The following is a 21,860-nucleotide window of genomic DNA, read 5'->3' as shown; positions in this document are numbered from 1 at the left end:
GTAGGTGTGTGTTTCTCTTATATGGTATGTTAACGTTAACGATGACACAATATGTTACCAACTTAGCGTTTACGTTGTGTCTCTTGCTTTTTGTATGGATTAATAACACTCATGAATGGTGAGTTGTTTCCCTGAACATTCATAATTTGTATTAACCAAACAATTCAAACCAATGCTTCATGTATTTTTTAAACCTGAATTTATTGTGATAACTCATCAAAGGGAGTAAGGCAAAAGAACACCCAGTTGGGAAGATGAAAAAAAGACTAAGCCATATTAAATTATGATAATGATATAAAAAACTGAACATAATTTGATCAATATATGCTTGCCCACTAAAAATAATTTGAACCGCAAAGGGATATGTTTAAAATAATCTAAGTACATATTGGTTGCTAGATTGTTTATGTACAACATAGAGTGAAGTTTTTTGACCGTGTATTGAAACCGGAAGGTCTTTAATTTCTTTACAGAGTCGTATGTCTTACTCCCACTGAAATCCCTATCAATCACCATGTCCATCTCTCCAAACCTAGGTGCCACCTGAAATACAAGAAGATAAAGTATGATGATGATGTCTCTCATGCTTCAACTTCACATTCTCGACAACTGCATGAACAAGCAGCATAAGGATAACCGGGTTAACTAAAATAGTGGAAGCGATATATTCCAGTAGGTCTCTCTCCTACTATTCTTTGCTTGATGCAATAAATGTATGGTAATTAGATATAGAACTCGCCTCGATTGCTAAGTCGAGTTGCAAAATTCATCAAAATGCAGCTGTCTACAATCACCGAGTCTTTCGACATGAGTGCTTGCGATTCTTCCTATATGATATTATATGCAATCACGGCATCAAGCCATAGCTATAATTCACGAATCACCATACAGAACAGGAATAACCAGCCAAGTTTAACATGGCACCAGCGATGCCAAATAGCAGAGCATGTAAAAAAAGTTCCAGTGTCAGAACGATTGCGTGTATAATTTGGGGAGATTATCCGTACTAATCATAAAATATTTAGCACAACTAAAAAAACATCGAATGGAAATGAGATACCCATGATGGCACATCGCAACACGATTTATAAACTACTAATCTAATGTAACTATGAACTATGATATGCTCAAAGCCTGAAGAATTTCCTCCTACAACACAAATTATACTGATAATTCTTCATGACTGCAAATCAAAAACACACTTGGTATGAAAAATCTAAGAAAGACAGTACTACCTTTGAATCGAAATAAGATACACATGATCGCACTTTGCATCACGATTTAAACCAGTAATACAATCTAACTATGAACTGTGATGTGACCAAACCTTGAAGCATTTACTCATCACAATCCCACTGATTAATAAGTCTGCATGAGCAAATAGGAACACATTTATGTGATAAGAATAACTGAGGAAAGAAAGCACTACGTTTTGATCCGCCTGAGCATCTCCGGCTGACCTCGGCCTCAGTATCGTCGGGCTGGATCCTCTTCCGGAGCACCTCGTTCCCCTAGTGGAGTCTGTCCATGGTCATGACCCCACACCAGAGGATCCCCTTGGCGACGTTCTTGGCGCCGGACGCGATGGCCCTGGCGACGGCGCTGCCGTACTCCTCGACGTTGGGCGCGACGGCGATCCAGTACGCGGCGGCCTCGACCTCGCCGCGCACCCCGTCGGCCAGCCCCTCGCTGCCGGCGATGGAGTGGGTGGAGAACCTGGTGTAGGCGCCGAGCAGGGCGTCGAGGCGCGGGTCGGGGACGGAGAGCGTGAGGCCGTAGTGGAGCGGGTCGGGGGCCGGGTCGTCGGGGGAGGCGGGGACTGCGAAGGAGAAGGAGTAGTGGCGGGGGTCGAGCTTGACAGCCGCGACGTCGCGGGCCAGCGGCCACTGGACGACACGGAGGGCTGCGATGGCGGCCAGGGAGGTGTCTCCGGCCCGGATGCGGTGGAGGGAGAGGTCACCGGCGGCCAGCGGGTGGCTGCGCTGGTGGTCGATGAGGTGGAGCTGCGCGCCGGGGACTCGCAGTAGCACGTCCTCCGACGGCGCCGACGCGTCGGGGGTGGCCGGGGACCGCGGGATCTCGACCGGCGGCAGCGGCATTGGCGATGAGGAACTGCTCGGCGTGGACAGGACGGATCTGGGGCGAGAGGTGGGGGAGACTGGGAGAGGGACATGTGACGTGGGAGGAGGAGGTCGACGAACTTTTTTTTCTTTCTTAGCGTTTTTCTTTACGTGGGCGTGGGAAGAGGAGGTACAACGAAGGAAAGGTGGGATCGTACGATCGCTGGGAGGTCGAACCATCGTGGAGGTTGAACCATCACGACGGCACATCCTGCTTTAATAGTAGAGATAATGACATGTTTGTCCTTTGTTTTTTTTAAAGAGGAGGGTGGTGGTAGTAGGAATGTAATTATCTCCAACATTACAAGGGTAATGGGTCATTAGCAATCCATAATCTGATTTTAGTTGAGGTGGAGTAGATTATGGGTTTTAATAATCTGTCCATCTAGTTTTTATAATCTACACCATAATCTGTCCTGTTTGAAGACAAAATAGGTTATAAAAACTGAATTATATAATCTGAGTGGTTCCAAACAAGGCCTTAGACGATACGACCCTAAAACCAACGTCTAGCAACTCGTCTAAACGGATGTCTAAATGTCCACATCGCCTAATTGAAACTCTACATCGTCTAGGGCTGGACGATGTGAACCCTCGTCCAAACGTCAACCGAAGGCGAGTGTCTCCTTCCCGCAGAGACCAGGAAGAGGAGCGTCACCATCGCGAGAACGCCATCGTGCCACACCACCGGACCGAGGTATGCCCTTTTTGCTCCCATAGACAAAGATAGAGGAGGGGATCCACCCGCTACAATCGGGCTGTTGAATCCACCCGTTGCAGTCGGGCTGGATCCAGATGTCGTCACAGCCAGAGCCGCATTCGGGGGGAGGGGAGAGTCGCCGCCGCCGTCGCCGCGCTTGGGGGGGGGAGGCCCGTCGCCTCTGCGCTCCGGGGTGGAGGGGAGGCCGCCGCCGCCGCTGTTCTCATGGGTTGAGGGAAGGGACGCGCTGCCGCTATGCTTGCGGGGAGGTGAGGGCCGGCGTGGTTGGTCCGCTCGGGGGAGGGAGGGGAGGGTTGCCGCCGGTTCACTTGGGGTGGGCAGGGGAGGGCCACCGCCGGTGTGGGAGGGGGATGTTCGATGTCGCCGTGCGAGGGAGGGTGGAACGGGAGCACGGGAAGCACGGGATGTGCTCTGTGTGGCTTGGGTATGGATTTGGGCTGAATATCTGAATGTATGTGCCTTAGTGTAGGTTAACCGAATATGTGGTCGTGCTGAGTGCAAGTTAAATGAACATGTTCAATGTTGCTGAACTAAAATTGTTATTTAGTTACTCTGCTCGTACTACTGAAATTGTTTTAATTACCGTTGAAATGGTACTTGAATTGGTAGTTACAAAATAATAATAAAATAAAAAATAAAGAATATAGACATTCTGTGTATAGACGTGTTGCTGTAAAATTGAAGGTGTATATAAAAATTTTATAGACTATTGTCTATATAGATATATAGACTCCAAATTTAGAGAGGTTGTTGGAGATGCTATGGAAGTGGCACTACGGCAGAAATGTGAGTGCCATCTGATGGGGATATGTACTTAGTGTAGGGTCATAGGCCTGACCTAAATGTCCTACCCAAGGACACCTAATTATTAGGCCAAGTGTGAGACAGAAGACACCGACTCGATGAAGATGTTACTTAATAGTCACTCGGTACGAAGGCACTCGGATTAAATTTACATCCACTCGACAACCCAAATGCGCTCAAAAGGATTCCAGTCGGTATTGAAGATTAGAAGTCACCCACGATGGCTAACGGTCACACGTTCAACCAATGGTCTTTAGTAGCATTTATTACCCACTTACGTTATTAGTAACATATATCTTTAACTCATATTGACCGAGCCCTTAGATGCTGAGGTATTGATGAGAGGTGGCGCACTCTATATAAGCCACCTCTCCCCTCTGGCACAAGGGTTCGCACCCCCTGTATTACACAAAACCACCGTGCAAGAGCTCCCGAGCACCTGAGACGTAGGGTTGTTACCTCCAAGAGAGGGGCCTGAACTCATACATCTTGCGTACAATCTTGCCGTAGCTAGGACTCTGCCCTCTCCATTCGTACCCTACACCTCTACTATCAGGTTTATTCCCACGGCAGTTGGCGCCCATCGTGGGCCAGACGTATCAGCGACTTCCGGCAAGTTTGCATTTTTTCACTCTTCATCATGTCTTCCGGCGACAGTTCGTTCATGGGCAGTGAGATCCATTTCGCTGCCCTCGTCTCGTCGCCGACGACTCAGCATGGCTCCCAGAAGCGCCACTCGACGTCGAGACGCTTCCAGTTCATGGAGGGACGCACTTCTGTGCAAACTCCTTCGGCGTTCTTCTTCTGCAGCCGTCGACTCCGTTGTCGGCTGTTCACTCTGTTGTTGGTCACTGCAAGCGATCCAGTCGCTCTCGACTCCAGCGATGGGTGAAGCACGCGGTGGCTGATCAGGCATTGTTTCCGTCGACCCCTCAGGTTGCAGCCATCGAACATGTTGTACCTCTCCAGGACCCGATCCACTCGGCGTTAGTCCAGTCTGATGTTCCTTCCAAGTGCGAGAGATGCAACCCAGCAGCAGAGGTCTTCATGGCGGGGTCTGCGGAGATCCCACCCGGGTTCGGTCGTGGTGAGCCCGAAGCCGGTGAACCATCGTCTCGACACGGTCGTCGCCATCATCAAACTTCTAGTCGGCGTCAGCGGCAACTCTTCGCAGGCGACCATCGCGCCAATAGCAAGGTATATCGTACTCCGGTACTTAAAGTCGCAGCCACAGCCAAAATAGCAGATTCAATCCAGCAGTCAGATTTAGAGACAGGCAGAGGCTTACAACAGATTCACGCTTTGCTTCAAGTAGCACATCAGCAGAATTCGACTGTATCACAGTCGATCAATAGATTGCACAACAATTCACCAAGGTCAGAGATAGTTCGGTCAGTATACATTCCAGGTTCACCCCAAGATGCGACCCTATCCTCAATTTGGCACGTGGGCCTCGTGTGGGATAGAAGCGCATCTCGTCGTGTCGCAATAATGGATATCGTTACAAGTACATGTACTGAAAAGAAGAGATATATATATAGAATTGGCTTACACTCGCCACAAGCTACACCAGAGGCACATCAGTACATTACATAAATAACAAGAAGAAGAGCAGGGTCCATCTACGGACGAAAACAAACAAGAAAAGAAGAACGATGTCCATCCTTGCTTTCCCAGGCTGCCGGCCTGGAACCCATCCTAGATCGATGAAGAAGAAGAAGAAGAAGCAACTCCAAATGAACAATCAACACGCTCGCATCAAGTAACCTTTACCTGTACCTGGAACTGGTGTTGTAGTAATCTGTGAGCCACAGGGGACTCAGAAATCTCATTTCCAAAGGTATGAAGACTAGCAAAGCTTATTAGGTGAGGTAAGGTTGCAGCAGTGGCTAAGCATATATTTGGTGGCTAAACTTACGAGTACAAGAAATAAGAGGGGGAAGATCTACGCATAGCGGACGTGACTACTGATGATCAAATAAATGATCCTGAACACCTACCTACGTCAGACATAACCCCACCGTGTCCTCGATCGGAGAAGGAACTCACGAAAGAGACAGTCACGGTTACGCACGCAGTTGGCAAGTTTTAATTAAGTTATCTTCAAGTTATCTAGAACAAGTGTTAAACAAAGTTTCCACGTGGCCAAATAACCGCGAGCACAACTTTCCGAAAGATTTAACCCTGCAGGGGTGCTCCAAGTAGTCTATCAAAAATTACCACAAGCCCATAGAAATCCTCGATCACGACACTTGCGACCTCGTCGGATTCCTTAGTGGAAAACCTCAACTCTGAGATTACCAAAAGCATCACCGGAATCCCGATGGACAAGATAACTCATCAAAGGTAAAACTAATCCAGCAAGGCCACCCGACGTGTCGACGATCCCGATAGGAGCCGCGTATCTCGTTCTCAGGACACGACGGATAAGCGAAGCGTATGGTGGCCTGATAGAAATCTCCCGAGTTGCCCCGGGTTGGCCCCGCACGGTGCTCTGCTTTTGGACCAGCACCATCAGCACTAGCCCCCCTGTATTAAGTAGAATTACTCCTCGAGTAGCGCTAACTCCCTATGCATTTCAGTTTAACAGAATTATTATGTTGGGCAAATAGTCCCAATGTTGGGCCTTGCCAGACCAGCTTTAATCTAAAACGAATTATCAAGGGGGTCCCCATAACAACCCCGACCGTGTTAGGAGCGCTCAATTATGGAACATAACACCGGTAGACGAAACTAAGGGGGCAAAGGTGGAACAAAACACCAGGCTAGAAAGGCTGAGCCTTCCACCTTTTACCAAGTATATCGGTGCATTAAATTAAATAGCATTAATATGGTGATATAACAAGGAACCCATGTTTTCACATGGAAGCAATGCACCTGCAACTAGTAACGCTAACATAGGGTTAAGCAAGCGGTAACATAGCCAATCAGTGGTTTGCTAGGTTGAACAGGTTGAAGGTTGTCATGGCATTGTTGAGAGGCTGATATTTAACATGTGGTAGGCAACGAGACATAATCGATAGAAGCGGTAAAACTAGCATGGCAATGATAGTAATGGTATCTGGGGAAATGGTCATCTTGCCTGAGATCCCGCTTGGAAGAAGAATGACTCTGTGAAGCAGACGAACCGATGTAGTCGAACGGGTCCTCACATCCGACACGCTTGCGGAACTCTCTCGAGACGGAGGAAACCGGAAACAAGAATCAACACAGATATTCACCACATGATGCACAACACATATGATGCATGAGCAGCTGAATACATGCAAGTCACGGCATGACAATTCACACAAACAGACACTACACATTAAGTGAAGTTCAATATGCAACGAGTTGCATATTGGCGACTCTCCACGTTAATTATTTAGTTCTATCCCGATTAGATACACGGCAAAATTAAAGGTGGTTGAACATGGCAAGAGGTGAAGCGTAATTAATCTACCTATCTAGGCATTTTAAATGAGGTCGGAAATGACATATAGCATCTTCGAAACGACCTCACATGTTAATTTATAATTCTGTCCAGATCTTAACTAACACATTTAATTAGTTGTTAAACAGCAAAAAAAATAGGTTCACGTGATTCTACGCGTCTTTACAAGCAATTTACACATAGAGAACATCTTCAACGGAGCTACGGTTCAAAAGATACGGACACCACAAGATCTGATGGCATGAATGCAATATGTGTGCAACGACGATCACGAGCACTTCAAAACATACAACCAGAAAGAGAAAATGAAACTACACGATATTCTAAGCAAGTTCCATATAGGACACGATCAAATCGGAGCTACGGTTCAACAACTACGAGCACAACAAGATATCACTACAATCTGCCAAAATCAGCCACATAGCGTTTTCTACACCCCACAACTACGAGCTACTCAACTCCAATATGCTCGACCAAGGCATGACACGAAAGAGGGAAAGAAGCACTACAACATACAACCAACAACAACTAGCATGGTAGCATGAAACACTAGGAAAAGAAGTCACAAAATGGTTTCTCACACACAGTTTCAGACTTAGTGAAAATAACACTTCATGAAAGTGCAGTTTTCGATCTGAAGCCATATTGACAGCAGCAAAACAATAAGCTACATGACTCCAAATGGCATAAAAATTCACAGCATGCTGGAGAAACACAAAGTCTATAACTAACTCCATTGGACCAACCTCAAAAGAGCTACAGATCAAAAGATAGAAGCAAGACAAGACAACAACAAAATATAACAGATTCAGACTTAGAAATATTTCAGCATCTCTAAAACATCACTATTTCCTAGAAAGTAAAGATCAACCATAGCACACCTAAACATGGATTTCTATGGCAAACAAAAATACCAAGGGCTAGACTAAACATCAAAGATGAACTCTCTAGTTGACAACTCCTTCAAACGAAGCAGCGAATAAATCCTACGAAATAGACAAGAGGGCAACATGGCAAAATATCGCGCGAACTAACTTGCTCAAAAGCTAAAACTAAATACACAGAAAACCCCGAAAACATATAAAACATGTGGGGTTGCACAACAATAATTTCACCACACGTAAATCCGAGAATATGCCCTAAACACGGGAAATAAACTAGCGACAAATCCCTACACGCAAAAATTCCAATGACTACTCTAAAATACATGGCAAAGGGGTTCCTAAAACTTGGACATTTTATCTAAGGAATCCGAGCAATCCGGGCACATGCGAAAAAATAACTACGGGCTAAAACATTATAGATAGCACACGTTTCTAGGCATACGGCACACTAAACGACGTCAAACTAATATGCAAGTTGCAAAATCGTATTCGACGCAAGATTCTACACCAAAACCATATCTAATTCATCGCGAACCGACTCACGGTTTAAAAGATACGGTCGATCTAATATATGTCTATTTTCTGGAATATATATTAATTCTGAAATCAACCTAAATCCTAATGGGCCGAACAGGTGGGCGCAAAATAGCTAAGGAGCGCTCGAGTCTTCTCGTCGTGCCCGAGGGCGGCGGCCGAAGCCTGCAACCGGGACGGGGAGGATCCCGTAGGAGGCCGGAGGGGGGTTGACTGCGGCGGTTCCAGCGGGGCCGGCGGCCGGATCCAGCGGCGGCCGACTGGATCTGACGCGGGAGGCCGGCTGGGAACCGAGGCAAGGCGTGGGGCGGCGGCCATGGCGGCGGCTCGCTTCCTGGCAGAGGGCTGCGGCGGGGTAGACAGGGCGGCGCGGCGACGCGGGCGAGGACGGCAGGAAAGGGAGAGCTCCAGCGAGCTGGGGCGCACGGCGGCGGCCGACGGGGATGAGCGGTGAGGCATGAGAGGCGGCTGGGAGGCGGGGCTCGCGAGCGGCGGCGGATCTGGGCTCGGCCGGGCCCGATCTGGGCCTGGGGGGCCCGGCGGCTGCGCAGAGGGGGGAGGTAGGAGAGAGAGTGGGTGGATTAGGGTTTCGGGGGCACGGTTTTCGAGGAAAGAGGGGGTTGGCTGCCTCAAAAATAGGAGGGGTCTATTTATAGACAAATGGGGGGGGGGCTAGTTTAACCGGAATTTCGTTCCAGATCCAACCGTGCGGTCGGATTCGAACGATTCCGCACGCGGGAACGGGTACGTGGCTGTGAAGAGTGGTTTACCGGAGACGAGAGGGAAAACGGGCGGCGCGACAACGATTTTTAAAACGCCGACAAAAGTCCGACGAATAACCGAAGACGGTGCCGCTACGGACGACCGTTCGGGTACCAGACGAACTCTGATTGTGACGAAACTTGACAGGCGGTCTACCTATATCTAATTAAGACTGCATGCCAAGTTTCAACCCGATCAGAGAAAGTTTTCAGCGCACTTTTAAAACAGGGTTTTGACGATGCCGCGGGCGCGTGTGTGCGGTCAGGCTCAGAACGGACAACGACGTGAACTGGCAACTAATAATGGATGCAAGTTTGAAAACTGGCGGCAACGGAGATGCCGATGCAATGCAGATGATGCGACGATGATGCGACAAAAGAAAATAGACACACGACGAAAACGGGATAGAAGGGGAATCTTCTGGAACGTCGGCATCGGGCTGTCACAACTCTCCTACACTACAAGAGGATCTCTCCCCGAGATCCAAGAATGAAAGGGGGAGAGGATAAGAAAGAACAAGAGGTAAAAACTTAGTAACTTCTTTGACAAACGAGTGAAACAAATGATCCTTGAAGGTTGCAATGAGATGAGGAATGATATGAGAAGCAAGCAAGAATTCACGGAAAATTTCGGCAGCACTTCGGTAGGAAAATGGGACAAAAAATTCGATAAGATGGGAGAAACAGACAATATTCATAACAAACAACTAAATAGAACGAGGGAACACCATAATCTTGTTAGAACAACAAGATTGACCCAAAAGAGCAATATCACAATGCCTCCGGAACAATAGAATAGGAAGTAGCTCATACTAAAGAAGAGAATGAAGCAAGAATGACAACTACTAACTGCAATGAACTTGTCAAGCATCCTTGCAAGAAGAATTGGACGGAGTTGTTGAAAAAACAACAACGAAAAGAACAAGATAGTAGTGGGCTTATGGAAACCTTTTCAAACTAATGAAGTGACAACCAGCCACTAAGATAACAAGGATTGTTTGGGAGAAACAAGATATAAACAATTTCTTACACCAAGAGGATACATTGAGAACTTGGATTAATGACAAGCACCATGATAGCAACAATCCATAGGAAAAGCTTTAGGTGAAATCCAAATCAAGATAGCTCAATGAAGAAATCATGGGTTGAAAATATCTCATGATTATAGAATTGGTGGGTTTTATTTTCTCATTCTTGAAAGGAAATCTCTTCGAAACTCCTACACTAACAAGAATGCTATAATACCACCTCAAAGGATAAAGGAAGAACAAATGCACTTGGAAATGCAAGATATGAAAACTTGAGGTTCTCCAATAAGAATCTTGAAGAACACTTTGAGAATGAATTGACATCATGAGAAGCTCCGAAAGAATAATTCAGATTACTTATGAACAAGAATAGGAAGTATGTTATGCTTATGCTTCATCAAGTTAAACTGATGACAAACAATGGATTTAGCGTACCACTTATTCTTCTTGAAAGAAACTTGAAGAGAGAGGTAGATATGCACCACATGAAGCATAATTGAAGGAAGCACCGGTAAGAATTCAAATGAATGAGGCAACCATGAATAATGGAGATACATGATAAAGAAGAGATAATGAGCCACTTGAGAGAAAACTAGAACAAGGCACCGGATAATCGAGACGAACGAAGAGACAACAATTGAGAAGAATTAAGGATGAAAGCTGAAAGCTGAGAACGAAGAATCTTCTGAAATGATGGCCTTCGGAGGATCGAGAATGAAAACAACTCAGAAAAGCACCGGATAGCAAGAAATAGATTACTCATGATTGACAACAACTAAGAAGATGCGAGAAAGCTAAAATGATGGATGATACGTGTGATAGCCTGGCTTATTAGGGATGATAGACTACTCATATCAATAAGGAATTCCTTCTTTTCCGGGAGCCCATTCAAACAGAACTCTCAAGTTAAGCGTGCTCGGCTTGGAGTAGTTCTAGGATGGGTGACCTACCGGGAAGTTCATCCCGGGTGCGCATGAGTGAGGACAAAGTGCGCAGAAAAGACTAGTATTGATATGTGTGGCCAGTCTAGATCCCGCCAGGATTAACGACCGCCGGCGGGTGTGTCCGGGGCGTTACAAGTTTGGTATCAGAGCCGACCCTCATGGTTATACGGATGTTTGCGAACATGTGTGCGGTCATGTTGTTCATGACGTTTGTGACCCGTCGTGGCACACGACATGGTACATGAACCGGACTGCGTGCACAGACGTTTGTACCAAGAGTGAACGCTCGTGTGGCCCGACGAGGACGTCGGTTCCTCTGAGTGGTGATATATGTGATAGCCTGGCTTATTAGGGATAATAGACTACTCATATCAATAAGGAATTCCGTCTTTTCCGGGAACCCGTTCCAACAGAATTCTCAAGTTAAGCGTGCTCAGCTTGTGCGTAGAAAAGACTAGTATTGATATGTGGGGCCAGTCTAGATCCCGCCAGGAGTAACGACCGCCGGCGGGTGTCTGGAGCGTTACAATACGTCCATTTTGCATCATGTTTACATGTTGATATTTATCGCTTCTTTGGCTGTTATTTCACTTCACAGTACTATTCTTATGCCTTTTCTCTCTTATTTTGCAAGGTTTACATGAAGAGGGAGAATACCGGCAACTGGAATTCTGGCCTGAAAGTGGAGCAAAGTTGAGATACCTATTCTGCGCAACTCCAGACGCCGTGAAAATCAACGGAGATTTTTTTCCCAATTTATAAAAAATACTGGGCCGAAGAAGTGCCGGAGGGGCACCAGGGGGTGCCCACAAGCCTGCACGGCGCGGCCACCCCCCAGGCTGCACCATGGGGGCTTGTGGGCAGCCCACTGGCCCACTAGCCCCCCTCTTTTGCGATATGGAGGGTTTCGTCCAAGAAAAAAATCAGAAGGGAGCTTTTTCGTGGTTTTGCCGCCGCCGCGAGGTGGAACTTGAGCAGAACCAATCTAGAGCTCCGGCAGGACGATCCTGCCGGGGAAACTTCCCTCCCGGAGGGGGAAATCGTCGCCATCGTGATCACCAACACTCCTCTCATCGGAGGGGACTCATCACCATCAACATCTTCATCAGCACCATCTCATCTCCAAACCCTAATTCATCTCTTGTAACCAATCTCCGTCTCGCGACTCCGATTGGTACTTGTAAGGTTGCTACTAGTGTTGATTACTCTTTGTAGTTGATGCTAGTTGGATTACTTGGTGGAAGAGTTTATGTTCAGATCCTTGATGCTACTCATTACACCTCTGATCATGATCATGATTATGCTTTGCGAATAGTCATGTGAATTTGGTATTCGTTCGGTATTTTCATATGATGTATGTTGTCTTTTCCTCTAGTGGTGTTATGTGAACGTCGACTACATAACACTTCACCATACTTGGGCCTAGAGGAAGGCATTGGGGAGTAGTAAGTAGATGATGGGTTGCTGGAGTGACAGAAGCTTAAACCCCAGTCTATGCGTTGCTTCGTAAGGGGCTGATTTGGATCCACTAGTTTAATGCTATGGTTAGACGTTGTCTTAATTCTTCTTTCGTAGTTGCGGATGCTTGCGAGAGGGGTTAATCATAAGTGGGATGCTTGTCCAAGTATGGGCAGTACCCAAGCGCCGGTCCACCCACATATCAAACTATCAAAGTAACGAACGCGAATCATATGAATATGATGAAACTAGCGTGATAGAAATTCCCGTGTGTCCTCGGGAGCGTTTTTCCTCTTATAAGACTTTGTCCAGGCTTGTCCCTTGCTACAAAAGGGATTGGGCCACTTTGCTGCACCGTTTCTACTTTTGTTACTTGTTGCTTTCTACGAATCATCTCACCACACAATCACTTGTTACCGACAATTTCAGTGCTTGCAGATTTTTCCTAACTGAAAACCACTTGTTAGATCCTTCTGCTCCTTGTTGGGTTCGACACTCTTACTTATCGAAAGGACTACGATTGATACCCTATACTTCTGGGTCATCAAGACTCTTTTCTGGCACCGTTTCCGGGGAGTGAAGCGTCTTTGGTAAGTGGAACTTGGTAAGGAAACGTTCATATAGTGTGCTGAAATTTATTGTCATTTGTCACTATGGATACTAATCCTTTGAGGGGCTTGTTCGGGGTATCTTCACCTCGAACGGAAGCACAAAGAGTTGCTCCTCAACCTGCTGCACCTACTGAAAATATTTTCTTTGAATTTACTTCGGGTATGCTTGAGAAATTGCTGGCTAATCCTTTTACAGGAGATGGAACATCACATCCAGAATTGCATCTCATCTATGTGGATGAGGTTTGTGGTTTATTTAAACTTGCAGGTGTGCCCGAGGATGAGGTCAAGAAGAAGGTCTTTCCTTTATGTTTGAAGGATAAGGCGTTCACATGGTATAGGCTATGTGATGATACTGGATCATGGGACTACAATTGGTTGAAATTGGAATTTCATCAAAAGTTTTATCCTATGCATTTAGTACATCGTGATTGGAATTATATTTATAATTTTTGGCCTCGTGACAGAGAAAGCGTCGCTCAAGCTTGGGGGAGGCTTAAGTCAATGCTATATTAATGCCCCAATCATGAGCTCTCGAGAGAAATTATCATTCAGAACTTCTATGCTCGGCTTTCTCATGATGATCGCTCCATGCTTGACACTTCTTGTACCGGTTCTTTTATGAAGAGAGATATTGACTTCAGATGGAATTTATTGGAGATAATTAAACGCAACTCTGAAGATTGGGATCTTGAAGAAGGTAAGGAGTCAGGTATGAATTTCATGTTTGATTGTGTTAAATCCTTTGTTGAGACAAATACTTTTTATGACTTTAGCGCTAAGTATGGACTTGACTCTGAGATAGTAGCTTCACTGTGTGAATCCTTTGCTGCTCATATTGATCTCCCCAAAGAGAAGTGGTTTAAATATCCTCCTCCTTTAGAATTCATTGTAGTCAAACCCACTCCAGTTGAAGAGAAAGTCATTGCCTATAATGATCCTGATGTTCCCAGTGCTTACATTGAGAAACCACCTTTCCCTGTTAGGATAAAGGATCGTTCTAAAGCTTCAACTCTGATACGTAGAGGATATATTAGAACACCTACACCCCCTGAGAAAATTAGATTTGAAACTAGCATTGCTATTATCAAAGATCTTCTCTTTGAAGAAGTTGAGGGACATAATATTCACTTCTGTGAAGATGCATGCCTATGGTTTCTGTTATGATAGGAGATCATTGTTATCATGGTTTATGTGACGTGGGTGCTAGTTTTAGTGCCATACCTCAATCCTTATACGATGAAATCAATTATGAGATTGCACCTGTTGAGATAGAACCTATAGATGTCACTATTCAACTTGCCAATAGAGATACTATCTGCCCTATGGGAATTGTTAGGGATGTTGAAGTCTTGTGTGGTAAAACGAAGTATCCTACTGTTTCCTCGTTCTTGCTACCACTCAAGATAGATTTTGTACCATCATATTTGGCAGACCTTTTCTCAGTACTGTCAATGCTCATATTGATTGTGAGAAGCAAACTATCACTGTTGGCATTGAAGGTGTGTCACATGAGTTCAATTTCTCCAAGTTTGGTAGACAACCTCATGAAAAGGAGTTGCCTAGTAGGGATGAAACTATTGCCTTAGCTTCTATTGCTGTGCCTCCTACTGATACCTTAGAGCAATACTTGCTTGAGCATGAAAATGATATGCATATGGATGAAAGGGATGAAATAGATAGAGTTGTCTTAGAACAATATCCTATCCTTAAGAATAACTTGCCTGTTGAACTGCTTGGGGATCCACCCCCACCTAAGGGTGATCCTGTGTTTGAGCTTAAACAGTTGCCTGATACTCTTAAGTATGCCTATCTTGATGAAAAAGAGATATATCCTGTTATTATTAGTGCTAGCCTCTCGGAGCATGAAGAAAAGAAGTTACTAAAAACTCTGAGGAAGCACCGTGCTGCTATAGGATATACTCTTGATGGTCTTAAGGGCATTAGTCCCACTCTATGCCAGCACAAGATCAAAACTGATCCTGAATTCAAACCAGTTGCTGATCATCAAAGGAGATTGAATCCTAAGATGAAAGAAGTAGTGAGAAAAGAAATACTAAAGCTCCTGGAAGCAGGTATCATTTATCCTCTTAATCACAACTATTGGATGAGTCCGGTGCATTGTGTCCCTAAGAAGGGAGGCATTACCATTGTCCCTAATGATAAGGATGAGTTGATCCCATAGAGAATTGTTACTGGCTATAGGATGGTGATTGATTTTAGGAAGTTGAATAAGGCCACTAAGAAAGATCATTACCCTCTGCCTTTTATCGACCAAATGCTAGAAAGACTATCCAAACACACACACTTCTGCTTTCTAGACGATTATTATGGTTTCTCCCAAATACCAGTTGCACAATCTTATGAGGAGAAAACCACTTTCACCTGCCCTTTCGGTACCTTTTCTTATAGACGTATGCCTTTTGGCTTATGCAATGCACCTACCACTTTTCAAAGATGTATGATGGCTATATTCTCTGACTTTTGTGAAAAGATTGTCGAGGTTTTCATCGATGACTTTTCCGTTTACGGGTCTTCCTTTGATGATTGCCTCAGCAACCTTGATCGAGTCTTACAGAGATGTAAAGACACCAATCTTGTCTTGAATTTGGAGAAGTGCCACTTTATGGTTAATGAAGGCATCGTCTTAGGACATAAAATTTCCGAAAGAGGTATTGAAGTCGCTAAGTCTAAGGTTGATGCAATTGAGAAAATGCCATACCCCACAGATATCAAAGGTATAAGAAGTTTCCTTGGTCATGCTGGTTTCTATAGAAGGTTCATTAAAGACTTCTCTAAGATTTCTAGGCATCTTACCAATCTCTTGCAAAAGGATATTCCTTTTGTCTTTGACGATGATTGTGAGGAAGCCTTCGAAATACTTAAGAGGGCTTTGATAACTGCACCTATTGTTCAACCACCTGATTGGAACTTACCTTTTGAGATCATGTGTGATGCTAGTGATTATGTTGTTGGTGCTGTGCTAGGGCAAAGAGTTGATAAGAAGTTGAATGTTATTCACTACGCTAGTAAAACTCTAGACAGTGCCTAGAGAAACTATGCTACTATGGAGAATGAATTTTTAGCAGTCGTGTTTGCATGTGAAAAGTTCAGGTCTTACATAGTTGATTCCAAAGTCAGTATTCACACTGATCATGCTGCTGTTAAGTACCTTATGGAGAAGAAGGTCTCTAACCTAGACTTATGAGATGGGTTCTCTTGCTACAAGAATTTGATTTGCACGTTGTCAACAGAAAGGGTGCGGATAACCCAGTAGTGGATAACTTGCCTAGGTTGGAGAACATTCGTGATGACCCACAACCTATTGATGATAGCTTTCCCGATGAGCAATTGAATGTCATCCATGCTTCACGTAGTGCACCGTGGTATGCTGATTATGCAAACTATATTGTTGCAAAATACATACCACCTAGTTTCACATACCAGCAAAAGAAGAAATTCTTCTTTGACTTGAGACACTACTTTTGGGATGATCCTCACCTTTATAAGGAAGGAGTAGATGGTGTTATTAGACGTTGTGTACCTAAACATGAACAGGGATAGATCCTACAGAAGTGTCACTCCGAGGCCTAAGGAGGACACCATGCGGGAGATAGAACTGCACACAAGGTATTGCAATCAGGTTTCTATTGGCCCACTCTCTTCAAGGATGCCCGTAAGTTTGTCTTGTCTTGTGAAGAATGTCGAAGAATAGGTAATATTAGCAAAGTCAGGAAATGCCTATGAACTATTCACTTGTCATTGAACCATTTGATGTATGGGGCTTTGATTATATGGGACCTTTTCCAAAATCCAATGGGTATATGCATATCTTAGTTGATGTTGATTACGTCACTAAGTGGGTAGAAGCTATCCCCACTAGTAGTGCTGATCACAACACCTCTATCAAGATGCTGAAAGAGGTTATATTCCCTAGATTTGGAGTCCCTAGATATCTAATGACCGACAGTGGTTCACACCTCATTCATGGTGATTTCCGTAAAACGCTTGCTAAGTACGATGTCAACCATAGAATTGCGTCTCCCTATCACCCTCAGTTCAGTTGTCAAGTAGAGCTAAGTAATAGAGAGATTAAACTGATTCTGCAAAAGACTATCAACAGGTCTAGAAAGAATTGGTCTAAGAAGCTCGATGATGCACTGTGGGCTTATAGAACTGCCTATAAGAATCCCATGGGCATGTCTTCGTACAAAATGGTGTACGGTAAAGCATGTCATTTACCTCTTGAGCTAGAGCATAAAGCTTACTGGGCAATCAAAGAGCTCAACTTTGATTTCAAACTTGCCGGTGAGAAGAGGTTATTTGATATTAGCTCGCTGATGAGTGGAGAACTCAAGCATATGAGAATGCCAAGCTTTTCAAAGAGAAGGTTAAGAGGTGGCATGATAAGAGGATACAAAAGCGCGAGTTCAACGTAGGTGATTATGTCTTGCTATATAACTCTCGTTTAAGATTCTTTGCAGGAAAGCTTCTCTCTAAATGGGAAGGTCCCTATGTTGTTGAGGAAATATATCGTTCCGGTGCTATCAAGATCAACAACACGGAAGGTAATTGTCCGAGAGTGGTAAATGGGCAGAGAATCAAGCATTATATCTCAGGTACTCCCATAAATGTTGAAAGCAATATCATCAATACCATAACTCCGGAAGAATACCTAAGGGACATTTATCAGCCGCTTTCAGACTCCGAAAACGAAGAGGTATGTAAGAAAACAGAGTCCAAAACTTTTCCAATAGGAAATTTTCCCCGTTTTGGAATATTTGAAAAAATACAAAAAATGGAAGTAGTACGGGAAGTGCGCGAGCACGCGACAAGCCTGAACGGCGCGGGCCCACCCCCTAGCCGCGCCATGAGGGCTTGTGGCCACCTCGTGCGCCTCCTAGACTCTGTTTTCGTGCAGGGTACTCCTTCTGGTCTGAAAAAAATCATTATATATACTTCCGTTTGGTCTGACCCCTACATCACGCAGATTTCCTCTGTTTTTCGTTTCGATCCTATTTTCTACCGCAGATCTAGGTCAAGATGTCTTCTCAGAATTCACACGCGGAGAGCTATGTGGCTAATTACCTTGCTAACCCCAAGGTCTATGGGGACTTTGATCCATATGGCTGGACCACTGATGAGGAAGAAGATTATGATCCAAAAGGGAAAGAAAAAACAAGTTCTGATGAAGAGGAGGCTCCTCTACCTCAACCTGGACGCACGCATGTGGAGTTCAAGAAGTCGAGCCTCCCTGACTCGAGTCAGAAGCCTAAGACCTTGTTTATCCCTTCACGTTTCTTGCAGGAGAGTAAGCAAGAATTATTCCAAAGAGTGTTGAAGCTTGAGGAGGAAAATGATGATCTGAGGGAGCATAACTTTATGCTCAAGTGGAAATTAGACAATCTCAAGACCGCTTCAACAACTCCACCACCATCACCACCAAAGGAAGACAACTTAGCATTGGTATGGGCAATCCCCTTGGCTTTTGCCAAGCTTGGGGGAGTTGCCCCGGTATCGTATCACCATCACATCTTTTGCCTTTACCTTTGTTTTAGTTTTCCTTTTCAGTTTTCTCTTTCTCTAGTAGAGTAAAAGTCTTAGTGTTTTAGTTTTGAGTTTTGCTTTGTGTCACCCCCGATTTATTCTTGCTCGCGAGCCATATAATAAAGAGTGTCTTAGTTGAAGTGCTTTGCCTCTTACCATGATCAAAAGAGTGAGAATAGAACAAAAGCATGAAAGATCATGTAGTGATCTTATGGGAAGTGATGGCTTCACATATAAAAAGAATGAGGATTGAAACTTGTTGAGGGTAGGAAAACGTAGACCTTGGTCATTGTTGCAATTAATAGGAAGTGATAAACAAGGAGAGGTTCACATATAAATATATCATCTCTGACACCATCTATGATTGTGAACACTCACCAAACTATTGCATGCCTAGAAGTAGATGTTGGACAAGGAAGACAAGATAATGAATTGTGTTTGCTTGGTTCCGAACAATGTTATATGATTACAGATCCCTTAGCATGTGACGATTGCTTCCACCTCATATTAGCCAAAACTCCCGCACCAAGTAGAGATACTACTTGTGCAACCATAAACCTTCAAATTAGTTTTGCCATGAGTGTTCACCATACCTACCTATGGATTGAATAAGATCCCTCAAGTAAGTTGTCATCGGGGCAAGCAATAAAAATTGCTCTCTAATATGCATGATCTATTAGTGTGTGGAAAATAAGCTTTATACGAACCTGTGATGAGGAAGACATAAAAGCGACAGACTGCATAATAAAGTTCTTTATTGCAGGAGGCAATATAAAGTGACTTTCCTCCGCACTAAGAGGACACGCATCCAAACCTCAAAAGCGCATGACAACCTCTGCTTCCCTCTACGAAGGGCCTATCTTGTACCTTTACTTTTTGCCCTTGAAAGAGTCATGGTGACCTTCACCAATTCCTTATTTCGCCTTTGTCTTGGCTACCGTCACATGCTTGGGAAAGATCTATATTCATATGTCAACTTGGAGGTAAGTATTCATGAATTATTATTGTTGACATTACCCTTGAGGTAAGCAGTTGGGAGGCAAAACTATAAGCCCCTATCTTTCTCTGTGTCCAGCTAAAACTTTGATCTCATGAGGACCACGTGAGTTGTAGCAATTGTAGAGAACGAAAGAATGATTGAGTATGTGGATTTGCTTTACAAGCTCTTATTTGACTCTTTCTGATGTTGTGATAAATTGCAATTGCTTCAATGACTAAAGGCTACCGGTTGTTACTTCTCGGTAAGGTTCTTGATCCATGCTTTACTTTGTGAAGGAATTATCACTTTATCATGAGAGATTATATGTTGGTATTGCTGTTCTCATCATGATCATGATGCATGCATGTTCGTATCTTGTTTTGTCGACACCTCTCTCCCTAAACCTGAGTAGTAACCATAGAGGCATGTTTACTCAGAAGCTTAAGATCATTGGCGTTTCTGTCCACACAAACACTTAAATGACTAAGCATACGAGCATTCTGTTCCAATTGTCTGCTAACATAATCATTGAAACTCTATTGTTTGGCAACAAAGTTATCAAATTCATCCAGGCATAAGCCAGTAGGTTTATCAAAATGAATATCACTCTCATCAAACCTACACAGAGAATTTACTTCTACTACCTGTATCGGGTTATCGAGACCATGGATCTCTTCGATAGGTGGTAGATTTTTGACTTCTTCAGATTTAATGCCTTTCTATCGCATAGATTTCTTGGCTTCTTGCATATCTTCAGGACTGAGGAATAGAATACCTCTTTTCTTCGGAGTTGGCTTAGGAGGTGGTTCGGGAATAGTCCAAGCATTCTCATTGCACAAGATGTTATTCAGTAGAATCTCAGCTTGTTCTACGGTTCGTTCCCTAAAAACACTACCGACACAACTATCTAGGTGGTCTTTGGAAGCATCGGTAAGTCCATTATAGAAGATATCAAGTATTTGGTTGTTCTTAAGAGGGTGATCAGGCAAAGCATTCAGTAGCTGGATAAGCCTCCCCCAAGCTTGTGGGAGACTCTTTTCTTCAGCTTGAGCAAAGTTGTATATTTCCTGCAAGGCAGCTTGCTTCTTATGGGCAGGGAAATATTTTTCAGAGAAGTAGTAGACCATATCCTAGGGGCTACGCACACAACCAGGAGCAAGAGAAGTGAACCAGGTCTTAGCATCATCCTTTAGCGAGAAAGGAAACAACTTGAGGATATAGTAGTGGCGGATCTTTTCCTCACTAGTGAATAGGGTGGCTATATCGTGCAGTTTGGTAAGATGGGCTACAACCGTTTCAGACTCATAACCGTGAAAAGGATCAAATTCGACCAGAGTGATTAACTCAGGGTCGACAGAGAATTCATAATCCTTATCGGTCACAAAGATTGGCAAAGTGGCAAACTTCGGGTCTTATTTCATCCTAGCGTTTAGAGATTTTTCTTTCCACTTGCGCAGTAAATTCTCAACATCATAGCTATCCTTACACGCAAGAAAATCCTCAGCTATCTCTCCCTCCATAACATAACATGTATCGGGCATATCAGGCAATTCAGGCATATGAGAGCTAGTTCTAGCAGGCAAAATAGCAGGTTCTACTTCAATAGTATTAGCAGTTTCAGAAGTATCGTCACATCTAGCAGCAACTCTAGCAATTTGTGCATCAAGGAATGCACCTAGTGGCAAAGCAGTATCAAGCATAGCATCATCAGGCATAGTATCAAGCATAGCATCATCATAAGCATCATGGGAAGCAGAAGTAGCATCATCAAGCACAGGCGACATATCAAGATTTCTAGCAGGAGGTGAAGTCGCAAACTTACTCATAACTGAAGGTGAATCAAGTGCAGAGCTAGATGGCAGTTCCTTACCTGTCCTCGTAGTGGAAGGCGAGATTCCAGTTCTTGGATTTTTCGGATTCCTCATAGTGATCAGCAGACGTAGATCCCAAGTGACTCAGAGAATATAGTTGTGCCTCCCCGGCAACGGCGCCAGAAAATAGTCTTGATAACCCACAAGTGGAGGGGATCGCAACAG

General features: G+C 44.4%; 1 pseudogene; it reads right to left on the bottom strand.

Annotated features, from left to right (window-relative positions):
* Positions 1-1,425: 1,425 nt before the first annotated feature.
* On the bottom strand, positions 1,426-2,099 carry LOC123397158 (annotated as a pseudogene).
* Between the last annotated feature and the right edge of the window lie 19,761 nt (positions 2,100-21,860).

The sequence above is a fragment of the Hordeum vulgare genome, chromosome 1H, assembly GCF_904849725.1.
Source record: "Hordeum vulgare subsp. vulgare chromosome 1H, MorexV3_pseudomolecules_assembly, whole genome shotgun sequence".
NCBI lineage: Eukaryota > Viridiplantae > Streptophyta > Magnoliopsida > Poales > Poaceae > Hordeum > Hordeum vulgare.
The sequence above is the reverse complement of the archived record's forward strand: the minus strand, read 5'-3'. Positions and strand labels throughout refer to the sequence as shown.